Here is an 18,062-nt window from a genome sequence, read left to right on the forward strand (position 1 = left end):
GGCATTACTATAGTGTGTAATTAGTATTTATATCAAAATTTATGAAACAAATTTTCGGCCGCAGTATAATTTAAATGACCTTTGCAGACATAGAATAACAACCATAAAAATAACAGAAATAGATTGCATATGCTACATAAATATTAATGTGGGGAATTGTTACACGAGAAGTGCTGCATTCCACTCCAACACTGTCCATGAATCTGCATAGACTGGGTCCCTAAATTAAATTAATTCGGATAACATATATTAGGAGATTTAAAACAGAGGAGATTTCAGTTGCTATTTTAATTTAAGGCATTTATGACCATAACTAATTCTTAGGCAGTGGATTCATTACTTTCCTTGGGCCTTTTACTCCAAGAAGTACAGCACTGTTTCACGAAGGCCGTTGTTGTTGTTGTGTGTATTTTTTATTTGTTTTTTCTTCTTTTTTTTTTCTTTGCTGATATTCCTTAAAACGTGATGTTAATTTAAATCAATTACTTCTTATGTTATGTTATTATTATTACTATAATTTTGCTAGTGTTAATAGCTTTCTAAAAAAATAAATCTAGGGCATAAGAATTATTTTATGTAATTTGATTATCTTTCTATCTCTTTTATTTATTTCTCATTTACTTAAGAAATTCGTTCCATTGGCTGGAGTTGATACAGTAAATTTGTAAATGAGAAGACAATATAAAAAATCTAAATTACTTGTGCTTAATGACTGTAGCAGAACGCCTTTTCTCTAAATCAGATTGTCTTCCTTGCAGTTTAGTTTGATAGATTTGCAAGCTGTACTGCTTCCACTAACTTAGCTACGGTTGTTGGAACTGTTGGGCTTTGTTCCTGGTTGTAGCTTGCATGATCGCCCCATTAAGCAGACAACATATCAACAGACAACACAAATCATGAGGTTGGCTAAAGCTGCGAGGGCTTGTGATATGTCATAGAGTGAATTGCACAAACTGACCTTCCAGTAGACCAAGATGACACTTTAACAGCTTCTTTAAAGAAATATTATGTGTACAGCGAGTCAATAGCCATATTAACCGCTCTGGGGGCGGGGGTGCGGGGGAAGCCGCTCTCCCCTCATTTTCGTGCGGGCACTCGGCAGCCCCGGCGGTAACCCGCCCACAGCACAGCCCGCTGCCTCTCAGCAGCCCTCCGCAAGAATTTCTCTTTGTCCGTAACATTTGGGGGTCTCCCTCTGAGACTTTCCACTGCCCGAAAGCACAAGCCTCACCCCCCCACCCCTAAAAAAAAAAAAAAAAAAAAAAAAAAAGAGTTTGTCTTGCTCATCCTAAGCCCCACTCCTGCCAGTTCGGCATCGCTGCCTGCTCCCTGCAGCACCCGTGGGAAGGCTTCGCTTTAACTTTACTTTTTACAAAATGTTATTATTATAAGGCTAATATCAGTTTTCAGTGAAAAGAGCGCCACCTTGCAGGGTTTGGCGAGATAGGAAAAGTTGGAGCCCGGCGGGACCGGGGCAGAAAGTGTTAGGAATTGAAGAAATGTAGCCCACCGGGCAAAAGAGCCGGGGAAAAAAGTGTTTCGTGCGCCGAAAATGTTGCTTTTTGCGAATCTTTCAGGGTAACTCTCTCGGCAACTTTACCGGACATCGGTTATAAAAAATGTAACTTGAGCGTATCTAAGAAAAAAAGAATCGTTGAGCTCGTCTGAGTCACCCATCTGTAAAGTAAACCCGGAGAAACGTGGTGAGGGTGAGATATTTTAAAGATGTGTATTGCAAGTTTCTTTGAACTTGTGTACAGTCCCTAGTGGTCGCTTAACACAGATCTGTTACTTGTGTGTATTGGAACACTTGGCTAATGAGTATTCTTTTAAACTTTCAGTCTGACGTTTGTTTGAGCGTCCTACAACAGAAAGGATGATTCTAGTGTTGTTGTTGCTGTTGTAGGTTTTTTATTTGGGATGAGGGGGAACTGTGCGGTGTTGGTTAATCTCCATCCCGTGTATGTTCTGAATTAGCGACGATCACTGGGGCTGGAATTGTTAATGCTGAATTCAAGTCCACGCCATGCTGATGCTTGTGCTATTCGCTTGGCTCTGGAGAGGGGAGCAGTGCTTTGAAATCCCCGTCAGAGAGAGAGGTGTTTTTTGAGGCAGAGAGGTTGTGAGGTTTCTCTCGGTGGTTTCTGCGCTGTTTTAGTCTCTAAAGTCAACTTTCCTCTAGCAAGGCTCCCTTTGCGGATTTAGTCACGAAGGCTTGCGAGGAGAAACACTGAGCCCAGTTCTCCAGCCTCAACGGGGGCCATAATTTTCTTTCTGATGTCTGGCTCTGGAGATGCTGTCGCTGTACTTTTCCTTCGTGGGAAAAGTAGATTTCGGAGGCACGGCAGGCCGTGAGGACAGCCCCGCGCTACTCCGCGCTGCCTGGTCCGGGGCAGGCAAAACGCTGAGGTCCGATATCTGCCGTCCGCCGTCTCCCGCACCCGCGGAGGCTCCGCCGCCGCGGGGGAGTGTTTGAACATACCCAAAGCGGGACGGCAGTGCCGGCTGGAGAGAGTGCAGGAGGCTGTTCGGGTGGGTGTGTGGAGGGCTGTGTGTGCTGGTCCCTCTGGGGTGGCAACCCCCGGCCGCGCTTGTGCCGTTTGCACGCAGAAAGTTAAATGCAAAACAATAATCAGTCGATTCCACTTCCCCCGCGAAAGACTCGCCTTTCAGGTCGCTTTAATGGTTTGTGAGTGATCGCTTGAATTTATTAAAAGGCGGGTCCGGCATTCAGAAGGCAAAGTTAGCTTCTTTAGTCCAGACACTGTTTGAAATGGGGACACCCGCTCCTCGCTGGCCTCGTCTGGTTATCGCCCATCTTTTAGCCGTGAGGAAGCAGCAGTCCCTGCCTGGGCTGATGCACGGAGCATCGAATCTTTTATTTACTGCTTTTCTGGCCACGCTGGTAAACGTCTCTGACTTCGTGAGTTTTCCTGTGTCCAGAACCCTTGCTCCTCTCGCAGCAACTTTTAAAGGGAGCGAGCAGCGAGCCGGGCCGCGGACCGGGCCGGGCCGGCGGGCGCGCAGGAGCCCCGCCGCACGCCCGGGGCCGCAGGAGCCCCGGCCCGGCCGGAGTGGAGCCAGAGCCCCGCTGCAAAGCCCGCTTCCAGCAGGCAGGACGGGGAAGGAGATCCCCTCTGGAAAGGGCAAAGTATTTCAAGCGACCAGACGCTGAAAGAACCCTTGTGCGCTCTGCCGCTGGAGCTCAGAGGGAAAGGAATTCGTGAGCGATACTCCCACGAAGGAGGCTGTGCAGGTACCAGGCACACCGTGCATCACCATTTCAAAGTTTACATCTGCATTTGCACACACACGCACCCCGTTCGCACTCTCAGCACGCCTGCGAAGCCGCGCACGGCTGTGCCCGCCCGTGGCTGGGACGCACACGTGTGCGCCGGGCACCGCGACAGGAGAGCTCGCTCACCGCGGGCAGCGCGGCGGTCCCGCGGGAACCGACACAGCTTCCTCAAAAGGTGGCCGGCGATTCCCTGCTGAGCGGGGCTTTTCTGCCGGGGAGAGGCCAGGGAACGCAGAGAGGCCCGGCCGGGGCCCGGCGCGGCCGCGCAGCCCGGCCTGCGGAGCGGCTCCGCGGGCGCGGGGGGTCCCGTGCTGGGCACGGCCATCGCCTGTGCTGTGCCTACCGCTCACGGGACACACGCTCGCTGCCGCAGATGCACGCAAGCTCACCGAAATCACCGTTCGCGCTGCTGATTGTTTTACAAATGTGTCCGTATCTGTACATCACCCCTCTCTCTCTACATTTGTACGTAAATAAAGAGCGGTGTTTCTAGAAAGACACGCGTTCATGTGCTTACACGGAAGTATATTTTCGAAGGCTCACAGAACCTCTATTATTCAATGTAAATGGTTCTGTACAATGGGTGGCATTTGTAACAGAATGGGTGTAATTCCCAAATTCACCCGGAAAGATTAATAATTGAGATTTCTATTTTGAATGAGGTGCAGGTCTGATTTCCTGAACCTGCTGAACGTATGAAGGTGGGTTCCATTTCACCGCAAATACACTGCGTTTTAGGGAGCATTGTTTATTAAACATGGCTAAGGTTTTTATTTTGCATCAATTTTTTCTTTCCCCTGCTGCGAACGTCTATGGGTCAGATTTGGTTCATCTTCGATAACATGAAACACGATCCTGTGAAGCGAAGGGGCTATTTTTATCATGCAGCTGGAAGCTGTCATCAATTCATAACATTTATTTCTGCTTTAGAACGATAGTATAAAATAGCATGAAGTTTCCAGATGACGCCCGTACTGCAGACAGGATTTTTCAAGTATAATAAATCAAATTAATTACCTTTTAGATATATACGATCATACTACCTCTCTATGAAACTGCTATTAAAAAAATGCTCGATGTGTGCATCTGTGATTGTGCATGTGTTTACATCTGGGGACCCAAACACAGAATTAGCTGTCTGGGGTGGTTGCAGCGAGGCAGGGTGCAGGATCAATGGGGCACACTCAAGTCCGAGTCCTCACATACCTCTTGTCGGGCCATGGGCACGGTTTTGCTTATAAAAAAAAAAAAAAAAAAGTTGTGTTTTGGCACGGGGCAGAACTGTAAGATCCTTTTGGACCCTTTTCACTTCCAAAAATCCAGTGAGGAAATATGACCAAAGAGTGAAGAAAAAATAAGCCCCGGAAAATACCCCACTTCAGCAAGCTTCCCCCCGCCGGGCCATGTGTTTTGTGCTTGATGTTGCCTCTTTCGGGGGCCGGGGGGCAGCGGGGAGGTTCGGGACTGACCACCTGGGGCCGGGTTCTGGAAACCGCGGCTGTGTGTGTGAGTGTCCGTGGGGTGTGTGTGTGTTCGTGTGTGAGTGTCCGTGGGGTGTGTGTGTGTTCGTGTGTGAGTGTCCGTGGGCTGTGTGTGTTCGTGTGTGAGTGCTCTGGGAGTGTGTGTGAGCTCTCCGTGCGTGTCAGCGTGGTGTGTGTGTGTTTGTGTGAGTACTCTGTGTGTGTGTGTGAGTGACGCGGATGCGCGTGTGGTGTGTGTGCGAGCCCTGTGGGAGCGTGCGAGTGCTCTGTGCGAGGTCTGCGTGTGTGATGCGTGCGTCTGTCTGTGTCTGTCTGTGTCTGTGTGTCTGTGTGTCTGTGTGTGTCTGTGTGTCTGTGTGTGTCTGTGTGTCTGTCTGTGTGTCTGGCTGTCTGTGCGGGTGAGAGAGCGCCCGCCGCGCTCCCTGGCGGCGCATGCGCGCTGCCGGCTCTGCTGCACGTGCTGTTGAATATTTATGGCGCGGCCCCGCCGCCCGCGGAAGGTGCCCGCGCCCGCCCCGCGCCCGCGCACGGCAGCGCCGCCGCCGCACGTGCTGCCCGCCCGGCCCTGCCGGCACCGGCACCGGCACCGGCACCGGCACCGGCACCGGCACCGGCACCGGCACCCGCACCCGCACCCGCCCCCGCACCCGCACCCGCACCCGCACCCGCCCTGCCCGGCCCGGCCCGAGCTGCCCCCGCCGCGGTGCGCCCGGGCAGGCGCTTTCAGCCACCCCCTGCACGTTGGGCAAACGCCACCTCCCTCCTTTAACGGGCTCTTAGCAAAGCCCCGGCCCCCTCCTCACAGACGTTCTCAGCGCCGGGGGTCGCCGGCCGAGTGGCTTTTCGTGGGCTTATGTGTCAAAACGCGACGGGTACAGTCACCAGTAGAGAACCGTCTCTGGGGAAGGGAGAAAGGTTCTCGTAATGGATTCCTTTCTGTCTCGCTCCCCTTAATCCTCATGATATCATATAGACCATCATATTTTATTGCTGATATATTGACATAGCATGATAGATCCGAGAAAGAAACACAGGCTTTTGGCATTTATTTCTTTGTAGGCTGTAGTTTTTTTGGTGGTTTTTTTGTGTTTTTTGTTTTGTTTTTTTTTTTCTTTAACAAATAGTAGTAATTCCCAGTACTCATTGTTCAGAGGCACAAAGTGATTTTAAAGCCTTTTGTACGGTGGCAAAATCCCATCCCATGGTATCAGAAATGTGCTTCCGCATCTTGGTAATGACGTGGATTTTTCTTCCCCCTGAGCCCGGTGGGGAGCGGGCAGGATGGAGGCAGGAGCCCTCGGAACCCGCCCGGGCTCCCGGGCACACCTGGGCACTTGCCTCGGCCCTTTCACAAGCCGCGTCCACACGGCCCGGCCCATCACCCCCAAAGTTCCCAGAAAGGCCCTTCCGGGTGGTGCCAGGCTGATAGGAAATTGCCCAGCGAATATTCCCTTTCCGTAGCCTCTCTCTGCCTCTTCCCCCTCCGCCATAACCCATCTCTCTCCATCGCCCCCTCTCCCCTCCTTGCCCGGCGCTGCAGACGAAGGCGCGCCCATAGGTGTGTGCGCCTAGGCTGGGTTGTGGAAGCCTCTCCGGCCAACACCTGGAGTACTCATGTCCCCCACCCCGCATGGCTGAGGCTACCTGCACGCCCCAGCCGACTACAAGGGGCGACAATAAATCCGATGTCCATCATGTCGCCTTTTCATTTCAGAAAGGGCAGATCCTGATCTCGGTTCCCCAAGTGAAAGCTTGTCTTGGGCACGCACTGTTGCCACCATTTGCTCCAACATTTAAACAGACGTGTATTCATACATATTTCCCCCCTGCTTTCCATCCAGGCTTTTTTCTTTCTTCCATTTTCCCCCTTAGCCGAAGGGGAAGCTCCCCGGTAATTGCAGGGGCGCGAGAACGGCGTTCATGGGGACAGTGGCACCCAGGCACACACCTCCGCCTGGGAATCCGCTCCCATCATTTAGCTCCCAAGAAAACTGTTGATCTGTAAGTACGAGCCTGAACCTTTGCATTTAGTGCTCATGGCTGCTTCGTTTCCTCCCTCCCCCCCAGCCCTTTCCCCTCCGGGTCCCTCTGTTGTGCTTCCAGAGATAACCAGGTCCCCCCGGTGGGCTGGGGCAGGCGCGGGCGTCTGCGCCAGGACGGGACCGCGCAGCGCTCGCTGCGGGGGCAGAGGAGGGGGACGTGCCCTCGCTTCTCAGCCAACTGGACAAGAATGGGCTCTATTATTATTGCTGTTGTTGCTGTTGCTGTTAGTAATATTATTGTTATTGTTACTATTATATTAATTTAAAAATTATCCCTTTGCGACTTGCAAAGCGTCTGTAAATTTACCTTAAACCTGCTTTTTTTTTCCTAGCCAATGGTGTCAGGGGCCGGGTAGCCTGTCCCTCTGGAGCATTAACCCTTGTCGCTAGCTGGAGGGAGTGAGAAGCTGAGGTTTGGCCCTGAGGAGCCGTGTGTGTAGATCTGGCACAGCTTTGCTCCCTTAACTCCTGGATCTTTGTTTTGGTGGCGACCAGGGAGAGCAGGGAGCGCTGTGCTCGCATTTCCCTCTGGCTTTTACACACACACACACACACACACACACACACACAAACCCCCCTTTCCAACTTTCTCTTTTTGCGCTTTCCTTCCAGTTTTTTCACTTCTCAGACCTACTGGCAGCATTTGCCGAGATCTAGATCCCCGTCGTGGTAAGTGATGCTTTTCTCCATTGCAAAACTCGCTCAGCTCTCGGCTAGCTGTCCCAGGGATGGGTGTAGAAGTTGTATTTGTTTGGAACAGAATTGCCCAACCCCAGTGGTTTCACGTCAAGCAGCACAGAGTAAAACTATTGTCGTGTATTAACTCTGAATGGGAGCAAACAGACCAAATAATCACTTCTGGCTCCGACAGTAGCACAGCACTAATGTCAATCTTTTTAAGTTTGCAAAGCAACTTTTAATTTTTTTTTTTTTTTTTTTTTGGTTGTTATGGGGAAAGCAAGCCCGTGTTTTCGGTCGGAACTTATATATTTACATTTCACACCAGATCATAACAAACTATACAAAGAATGCAGCTGCCATATGTGCTTTGTGAACATACAATTATGATTGGGGGGTTCAAGCGTTCAACTTAAGTGTTGCAGACACACTGATACCACTCTGCAAGGTTCGTGCAGTACCTGAAAACTCACTCCATCTTTGGGAGAAGGGCTAGACAGACGTTGCATTTTTAAAACATTTATTTATTTATTTATTTATTTAATAAACCAACTTCAGTAAATGCCTCCTGGACGTTTATTTTTAATGTACAGTCTGCAGCTCTGACTGGATCAAATTCACGATTATTCAGATGAGGTTGAATTTGAATAACTTGCTGGTTACTCTCCCCCTCCCTCCCCCATCACACTCCCCCTCCTCTTTTTTTTTCCCCCCTTCTTTTTGTTTGTTTTAAAAATTAAGAAAATGAAGAGAACCGCTGAGTCCGGCTGACCTTTGGCTGACATAATTTAGCAGAAGACCGGTCGCAAATGAGGGCTGGATAAATTAGACGCTCTAATTCTCCGGGTAAAACGATACTCAGCGCCCGGCTCCCAGCGCAAGGAGCCGGGCCAGGGGCTGCCCCTCGGCTCGGGAGCCCCAGGGCTGCGGCAGGAGCCCGGTCCCGGCGGAGAGGCTCGGGGAGCCGCGGGCACCGCCAAGTTCAGGGCTCGTCCCCTGCGCGCCGCCGAGGAGCGAGCCCGGGAAGCGCCTGCTAATGGCTCCCTCCCGCGGCTCCCCGATCCGCCGCCGCGCAGGGGCCGCGGCCGCGCACGAGTGCCGGGGCCGCGGCCGACCCCGGGGGTCAGCGCCGCCGCCGCCCCGCTCCGCGGGCTCCGCCCGGCCACGCCGCTGCCCTCGGATCCGGCCCGGTGGCTCCGCCGGCTCCGCCCGGCCACGCCGCTGCCCTCGGGGCCGGCCCGGTGGCTCCGCGGGCTCCGCCCGGCCACGCCGCTGCCCTCGGGGCCGGCCCGGTGGCGGCGGGCGAGCGGCCGGGGCGCGGGCAGCGGTCCGCGGGCAGCGATCCGCGGCGGGCCGGGCTCCGGGCGGCGGCCCCGGGACGCGGTGCCAGCCCCCGCCCGGCCCGATTAGCTTGTCAGGGTTTATCTCGTTGAGTTGTGCAGGACCGTACTGACGTGAGAAGGCACGGGCAAACTCTGGAGAAGGATCAATCTCCAGAAGTTGCTGTCACAAACAGAAAAAAAAAAAAAGAAGAAGAAAAAAAAAAAAGACTGAAAAAAGAGATGGAATGGGGGTTTCGTATTTTTGGCGATCGTTTGTTGAGCATCTGCGGGTACTGGTGCCCTGCTCAGGCTGGCTGGCCACGGGATCACTGGTTTAGAGAGAGCGGAGCGTTCTCGTGGCGCAGCCTGAAGTCCTCTCCCCGCGGGAAGAGGCGAGCGCCGCTGCCGCGCTGCAGCGGGCGGCAGGGGCAGGGGCACGGCAAGGGGCCGATCCTGAGCTCCCCAGGCAAAACTTCCAGCTCAAGCGGGACCGAGCTCCCAGCCGACAGCAATTTCCCTCTCTCTAATGAGTCGCCTCTGCTAATAAATGGTGCCTCTACTCAGGTTCCTCAGCGGGCTGCAGCTGAGTCCGAGAGAATTTGATCCTTTATTCCAAAACGTGTTTTAATAAAACTGCTATAACGTTGGCATTTATTAGGAGCCTATTGTTTCCAAATTAATCCTTAATCTACGAAAACGTCTATCCTACCCAACTGGATTCACCTCGGTGCACCCCTTTCTTCATCTACATGCATTTTACTACTAAGAACCTAGCTCTACATTTCCCTGAATCACCAGACCATTAATTTGCTAGGCAGCTAACTGTTTCACCCAGATGGAGATAATTCTGAATAAACTCAGAAGAAATGCAAAAACATGGACTTTTCTGTCATATTACTCCCCCCCGCCCCCTTTTTTTTTTTTTTTTTTCTCCTTTCCTCTTTAGTCGGTTTGTGTTGAGCAACGCCTCAGAAACTTCATTATCTAAAAGGCAGACCTAGAGGGCAGGGACTTTGGGAATAGTTCCCTTTTATTCTGAAACTGTCTAAACTTGGAGCAGGGTTGAACATGTCCTCAAATCTGCACCTTCCAGGAAGAAATGAATGATGTGCCAGACACTTCACTTGTAGTCAAAAAAATATAAACCAAATGCTGTGAGGTTCAGAATTCTTTTTCAGGCCTATTTTCTGCATGCATTTTACAGTCTGAATGTAAAATGGTTCCCTCAGAAGCTGATAAAAAAACTCATGTAGATGTTATGGTATATCTTGTGCTCCATTTTACGTCAAGTAGATTTTACTAACAATTCACACAAAACGAAAATGGACAGCCAACCTGACGGGATACCTCTGCAGGCTGCAGGCCAAGCAAGCTCAAACAGCTCACGTTAGACATAAAGTTGGACTAGGTGTAATATTTCTGAAAAAAACATCCTACTTCCCCCTTCTTCCCCTCCTTTCTTCCCCCCACCATGCAAATATATTTTTGCACTTAAAATTTCACCCTCCTTTGACTTTCGTGAATGGTTAAAGTTTACACCCAGGTCAGCATGAAGCACTGTAACAGACGGTGGTTTGCAGTGGAATTTTAAGTTTCAGGGTATTACACATAAAAAAAAAATCCCAACAGAGCAAGTGTAGTTTCTGCTTGATATCTAAAAGAACTGTCATCTAGGAAACACCCTGAAAATGCTCATCTGCTAGATAACACCAGTGCTGAATAGAAACATATTTCCACTGGCTCTGTGATTCAAATCAAGAAACACTGTTAATATGTATGATTGAAAAATCAAGAATTTGTAAATACAGTGTCAGCATACAGAACTCAAGGTATTTTTTCCCATTTATAAAAATTAAATGTTTAATTATTCAGGTTTGGATTTTCCTTGTTGTACCTTTATGTTTTATTGGCATATTAGGTTTAGGAAGTGGGGTTATAATACAGGCAGTTACATGTGAGTATCTATGTTTGAATCAAAATCATTATCTTTCACATAGGTGAGTGAAGTAGGTTATTTATACTTACAGCAATTTTTGTATCGGTCATATTTTTTTATCATTTAGATTTTGTTATTTATTTTTATTTACCATTTCTGCTTGCTGCAGGACTTTCACTGAGATGGATATCTCTAATATGAGCATTGATAATTGTTTTGTTAGTTTGTTTGAAATACTCAGGATATTTTTGAAACACTAAAATGAAAATATACTTTTAATGCTCTATTAGTTTTCTGTTGTGATATTTGTAGGAGTTGTCTAGCCTCTATGTTTATTTGGTCAATACAATGTGGTTCATACTTCCACAGACATTTTTAATCATACAGAAAATTGTTGAATGTTCCTATAAGGAGCAGTGGACAAAGGCTACCACGAAGGGAGACTACATTAAACTGGAAAACACATGAGTGCTGAAATAAGGGACTGAACCAAACCACACTGAAATCAATGGGAGACTGCTATTGAGTTAGAACAGGCTTCAGGCACAGTGTAAATCACTGTACAGGTACAGCACGTTTCATCTCTTTCCAGTTTTGGTTCGGTTTATAGTGTGCTCTTCACAGGTAACATTCTGGATTAAAAATTAGTGATTCATGTCTGGCATAAAAAGGTCTGTGTTTGGATGCAAGTGCAGATAAGAAACCTGGACTGGTATTGCAGAGATGATGGAAATGACATGTGAATCACCTTATCCAAGCAGTGGTTGCTTTCAGGATATTTCTTAAAATATTGTTCTTTTAGACAAATATGTGTTTTTGTAGGAATGCAGCAACTATAGAAAAGATTTGGTCAGGTCCTTTCCAGTAAATATTTTTTTTCAGCCACATGACTAAAAGTTGAGAACTTCCCAGATTACCATATCTATATTCTTCTTTGCCAAGGAGTAACAGCAGTGAGGACCCCCCCAACCCTGCTGCTCTATCAGCCTTAGCATGGTCCTACAAATATAACATAATTATTAATTCACTGCTAATATTGGAACTTGACTGTGAAAAAGCTGTTTTCTGCTAGGAAAATTCAGATGCAGTAAACACTGCTACAGCAAATGGAGTGTTTCTGTTGGGATATGCTATAAATGGTGTTTAGTCGGTTCCCACCGGAGCCATAAGTTTAGGATCAGATCCTGCTTAATATCATATTTCTCCTTCTCGTGATACTTATTGACTGCAGCAAAAAGCACAGCTATTTAAAAAACCCTGCCCCTTAAAAAATATATGGGCTTGCTTATCTAGAAAATCTCAGTATCAATGGAATTTTTAATTTTCTGCACACATTTGCAAAGGGCTTAGGGACTCCTTTACAAACTTAGCCTCATACTTCGATACTCTCTCCTTTTTAGTTCTATTGTGTACTGAAGAATAGCTCATTTAATTAAAAAATCCTAACAGCATGAAACTGTGGAGTGTTGTCAGTAGTTGCAGAGAAAGGGCCAAATTCTTGTTTTCTTATTCTGGCAAAATTTCTAATTGGTGCTATGTTCTTTATGAAGCTTGGACATATACTTTAAGACCCCACCAGTAATAAAGAAAATTGTTTTACTCTTACTTAAGCATTTTCCTGCTGGCTAATGGTAGCAATCAGAAAACTGCTTGCTCCTAATTTTTCTTGTCATAAACTAGGAAGTGTTAATATGAAATCCTAAATGTTTCAAAAAGCTGTAAACAACTGACTTATGATATGAATCTGTGCAGGAACAATCTGTTCATCCTCTTCCAAGAAGGACTTTGAGTTAAACTATAGAATAAGCTCTGCAGCCTTTTAACTTTTCCCTAGCCAAAGCTGTCATTAGTTAAAATATTATTTTTACCTGTAAAAGTACAATGAAAGGGCTTTACAATGCAGATCTGTTTATACCCTGTAGGTCTAGTAAAGAACCAAAGTTTCCCCTCTGCCATGTCCAAATAAACAATGACCCTATTTTCAAGTTCTGCTCAATAAGTGTGTTAAATGCAGAAAGTATTTTGAGTAAATGTCATGCAGCTGTTTGGTCACTTGCAATTCCTGTGGTATCGTGTCTGCCTGAGTTCTGTGTACTGCTATGGATACTGCAAATGGACACGGCTATTTCTGACACATCTTGTCAGATTTTCTATAAGTGCACAAGTTTTGTTCCAAGAAGATGAAAATAATGAAACATTATAAATATTAGATGGCCTTGCTCCAGTGTGTGGTGCTGTAAATCTCTGGAGATTTACAAAGAGACAGTGACAACACGAATGCAATTACACACGATACTACTTTATGAGCTAATTCTATAAAGCAGCATCTCAGCTGTGCCCTGACAATAATTTTTCACGGCGACTTTTGGAATGTCCCATGGAACCTTTTAATAGATTAATTATTTGCTCATCCCAAAATAAATTTGCACGTGGCTACAATTGAACAAAAGGCCCTCCACTGCTTCAGGAGTTTTGCCTGAGAAGGAACTCGGGACAGAACCAGTTGTTTCAGGGCTCAAAATGAAAAGCTGAAATGCTGTGATGATCTGCCAGGACGCTCTGCTCTGGCTGTGCACCACAACCCTCTGTGCCTCTGTGAAGCCCTTGCACTGTCCACTGCTCTCTAAAGATCCTAGGCTGGTGAAGGAGAAATATGTCTTCTCTGTTGATTCAACAGGTGACTTTGAAATGACCTATGAATTCTTCCACTTTTGTCAAGCTGAGATCAATAGCTAGCGTCGTTCTAGGAAAATACACGTAGGTGTTTTCTCAAGGCATGCTAATTTAAAAAATAAGATCTGGAAAAACACTTGTAGTGTTAGAGGATTCAAAGACTACTCAGAAAAAACAACTTTGGAATTGTTATAGCAGCTGCTATAATCTATTATGTAAATCATCTGGGAATTAAACCAAAATATTTTGTGAGATAGTTTTTGTCAAATAATAAATATGCTATCATTTAGACTTAATGTTTTTACAGAGGTGTTATTGTTACGGGATGAAAGTGAAACCTCAGAGTACTCCTTATTTTGACTGATGAGGATTTAATATTTATTTATAGCCTTGCCAATGATAACACCCATATATCTGTTCAAGAGAACATATGTTTCTCAAAATTGGGTGTTGGAATTAACGCTGTTGATCCATACCAAGATATATTTGTCTTCTAGGTGTCACCTATGTATTCTCACCAAATTTAATCAGAGATACTAAAAGATAAAAATATGTGAAAAGAAACCCCAAAAGGCATAAGTGCCTTTGGCCACATTATTGCTTATTTTAATGTTCATTTATATCACTGTAAGCCTCTCTGTAGAAACTAGATGGTTGCTTTTCATTGCCTGAGTGTTGCAAACTGGCTTTTATAAAAACAAGAATCAGGGCCTTTAATTCATTTTACCCTTCTGTACAGGGCTGCTGTTGGGACATGTCAGATCATCAGCCTGTTGACTAAAGTACAGTATGATTTCACTAATGACTTGGATGCATACTGCAGATTACCACATTTTGCAAATTAGTGAGTAATCAAACACCATAAAAATCAAGGATACTGCATAATGAAATATACTTTATTCATTTATTTTTACAACCATATATTAGTTTTAATTATTTGCGTTAGCAATTCACTGGATGCTGGAACATGGAGCTATAGAATGTGTTTATTCTAAAAATTCTATTTGAGTATCCAAAGCCCCTGTTGTAGCACACTGATATACAATCCTTCGTGAGAAGATGGGTGAGCAGCTCTCCCTCGAGTGAGGAGCCTTGTTTCCCTAGGAAGGCCCTGTGTTCTCAGGGCCAGCCTGGTCCATCCTGGTGAAGGTGCTGGGGAGGACTGGCTGTCACCTTGGGAAGGTCACTGCAGCTGGGCTTGTTGCTCTCCTCTTTTGGCTTTCAAAGAGCTGAGGAAGAGAGAGAAACTTATGTTGGGCAGGGTAGAGCAGAAGCCTGACTTGAGTGTCCTTAGCCACTCACTGGAAGACATCTCTCTTCTGCTCCTTTATTCCACTCCTTCCTTTCCTGCTCCATACATCAAGCCCAGACCATGAAGAACACCAAACTGTATGTTTTACCCCTTGTTTCTGCTATAATATCTAGTGATGGGTCAGGGAGTGGAAGCTTCTCTATTAGGTACTTGTAGCCTTCAAGGAGGATTTATTCCTGGGCTCCCACCGAGAAGTTCACCTCCAGCACCAGTAGATGCCTGCTGCCCACCTGGGCAGAAAGCATTCCTTTCACATCTGTAGGATGAACTTCTGTTTCTCCTGAGCTAGTCTGAACCTCTGGCATGGAGAAGAAAATCCCCTCAGGGTCTTAATTTCTTGCCATTCCTTTACAAAAACTACTGATTTTTAAAAATATTTTGTGCATGTATAAAACCTCTCTGCAACATGCATGGTCTGTTTGGTTTTTTTCCTCTGTACATTTAATTTTCTCTTCCATATACTAGCTTGTCATCTGGCAGTTCCATAAACTCTCAGTTGTTAAAACAATTTCTCTTTTTTCCTTATATTTTAAGTTGGATCCATGAATGGCCTGTCAAGAGTTTTGTATTATTGTAAGCTGAAGTTTGGATGGTAGCAGCGACAGGCCACTAACCATAATTGTGTTGCTGTTACCACTGTAACAAATTTGTGTCATTTAGCTATTTTGAAGCTTGGGAAGTACATAAAGGCAAATGTAGTACTGACGAATATTTATTATACTGCTGTGGGATCTTAGGTTTAACCATGTTTGCCTCAATTCTTCAAAAATTTAGCAGAGTGGATTATATCAGAAAATGGGGGAGAAGTGTGAAAAACCTTACTGCAAAAATTATTTATGACTGTGGAAAAGACTTAATTATATAATTTTAATAAGAACAGTGTTAGGGATAGTCTTCTCGCAAAGACTGGGTGGGAGACACACACTTGGCCTGACCTGAAGTCAATACACCAGTGTTGCACAAGATGCTGAGCACGGTGTGAGGCACACAGATTTTTGTCATTTGACAGTATTCAACTGAATGCAGGTTTATGCCCCAAATATCTGTGTTTCTTGGTGACCTTATTAGAGAAAGGAAAGTTTCAGCCCCCTCATAGTCTCAGCAGGAGCAAGCCTTTTCCTGTATCACAGTCAGGGCAAAGGAAGGCTGTGTTCTCCACTGCTTCTGAGGCTGGTGGGGTATTATTAACCTACTTGAAACATGATTTTACTGTGTATAAAACATGCTAGCAATTTCAAATTATTGGCAGGACATTGAATTTTTTCTTTTTCTTTTTTTTTTTTTTCAGATAAAAATGAATATAGGCAATAGAAAATTGATAGGCATGAGTCATAATGTTTCCCTTCTTTACTTCAAGGAATAATCTTTTTGAAATAGTCATGATCTAAAAGGATTTTTTTTTAATTCCTGTTGATAATATAGTGTGCATTGGAGACTTGACATAATGAATTATATTTTAGATAATTATAGTCTTCTTAGAAGCATAGCAGCCAGTATTTATCACATATGGAGGACCTCTGTGAGAATGAATCTCGATATTTTTTTTCAGTTTAGCGAGAACTGCAGTTATCTAACAGCCAGTGAGCCACTGTTAATGGCTGAATAAGAACCTTAAAGAAATTGTAAAGCATAGCAACAAAAAGAGCACTCTTTTCATGTGCTGACTCTGAGTGTCCATCAGTGTAGCTGGGACAGACTGGACTGGTCAGCATGACTTAAGTCAAGAATGACTAAAACTGAGCAATTTTTGAGGTCTGAGTAGAGGCTAAACAGACCCTAGATGATCTTATGACTTCTGCAAAAAACCTCATCTGAATTTCATCCATTCAAACCTAGCTAATGGTTATTATGCTCTTTCCCTTGGCCAGGGAGTGTGTGCAAAATATGACCATCTCTGAATAAGAAAACCTCAGACATTTTCATGAGAACATCTCTCAAGGTCATAAAGTATGTGTGCTAAAGACAAAAGGATATTAATTTGACCATAATTTGTGTGAGGGTTTTCAACAAGGCAGTGGAATGCATATTTTTAAGACTTTTTTTCTCTAGTAATTTAATTTCTCAGGAAATGCTGCCATTAATATTTTATTTTGAGCACTGGGGCGCTAATGGTATTATCCATGTTTCTCTTTACTCCTGACAGTACACTCAACACCAAAAACTTGTTCCAGTAACATATTTATCCCCTGGTACACATAGTCTTCTTTTTCTTTCTATCTTTTTTTCTCCCCAGTGCCCCTCACTTATAAAAAGCACCAATGTTTAGAAAGGCTGGAAAAATAACAAGATGGGGTTCATATGAAAAACAGTGATTTTTCCAAGTGAAATTAGAAACAGGGTCTCTTTAACATGGAAATTTGATTTCTGTACAATTTGAGGACTCATTTCTGCAACTGTCACATATGTAAAATTTCTAGTGAAGTCAAAGAGGCCTTTGAATACAAAGAAACAGCACAATCAAGCTCTGAATATATCTATATATATATATATTCCATATGCTTTTCTCTCCCAGTGATGTACATGCTATAATAATTTCATCCAGCTAAAACTGTAATAATTTTAATTTTTACAGTCCTTAAGCTGTTTAAAAAATAAAATTAATAAAAACAATTTCTGAGGAGAAAAACTCTTTGTAAGAGCATTTAATTAACATCTTTATTTTTTATTTTAATCTAAAAGGAAAAATATTGCATTGTCAGGACATCCTTGAATGATATCCTAGATATTTTGTTTGTTTGGAATGGCTTGAAATCACACAACTTTACTGAATTATAACCAGATAAATATATCTAAGCCTGAGGGCAGGAAGTCCTGGCAGTTGAGATGTGGGGAACATGCAGTTTGTCCATACCAGATTCTTCTGTTCCCTTTTACCAATAAATCTAGTGGAAAGCTTTGTTTTCACTCTCTGCATGATAAATAAAGTCCCTGTCTATGGTGCCATATTAGTGTTTGGTACTTATGCTTGTAATTCCTCCTATTCTCATGGAGAGATGAGACCTCTGTGAACCGAACCTCATCAGGTCAGGCTTTGTTTGGGTTACTGCCTATTCTGAAGCAGGGAAAATATCGCATATTGCAATCTTCAGGGATTGATGAATCACACCTTGGCTTTGTAAGGTCATCTGCAACAGTTATTCGAGCTGCCAGACCACCCACCTCAATTTTTGATTTTCCACAGCGTCCAGTTCTATCTTCTATTTACCCATTTTAAAATTCCCCTCCCACCTCCCCCAATTTCACTTGTAAAAATCATTTGAGAGGAGACTGTAAGAAGTCCTTTGCATGTTCATACAACTCTGTTTGGCTGAACCCTTTAG

Source organism: Pseudopodoces humilis, chromosome 11 (genome assembly GCF_049639895.1).
Source record: "Pseudopodoces humilis isolate 2021_Gansu_Grassland_sample_001 chromosome 11, ASM4963989v1, whole genome shotgun sequence".
In the NCBI taxonomy this organism is placed as follows: domain Eukaryota; kingdom Metazoa; phylum Chordata; class Aves; order Passeriformes; family Paridae; genus Pseudopodoces; species Pseudopodoces humilis.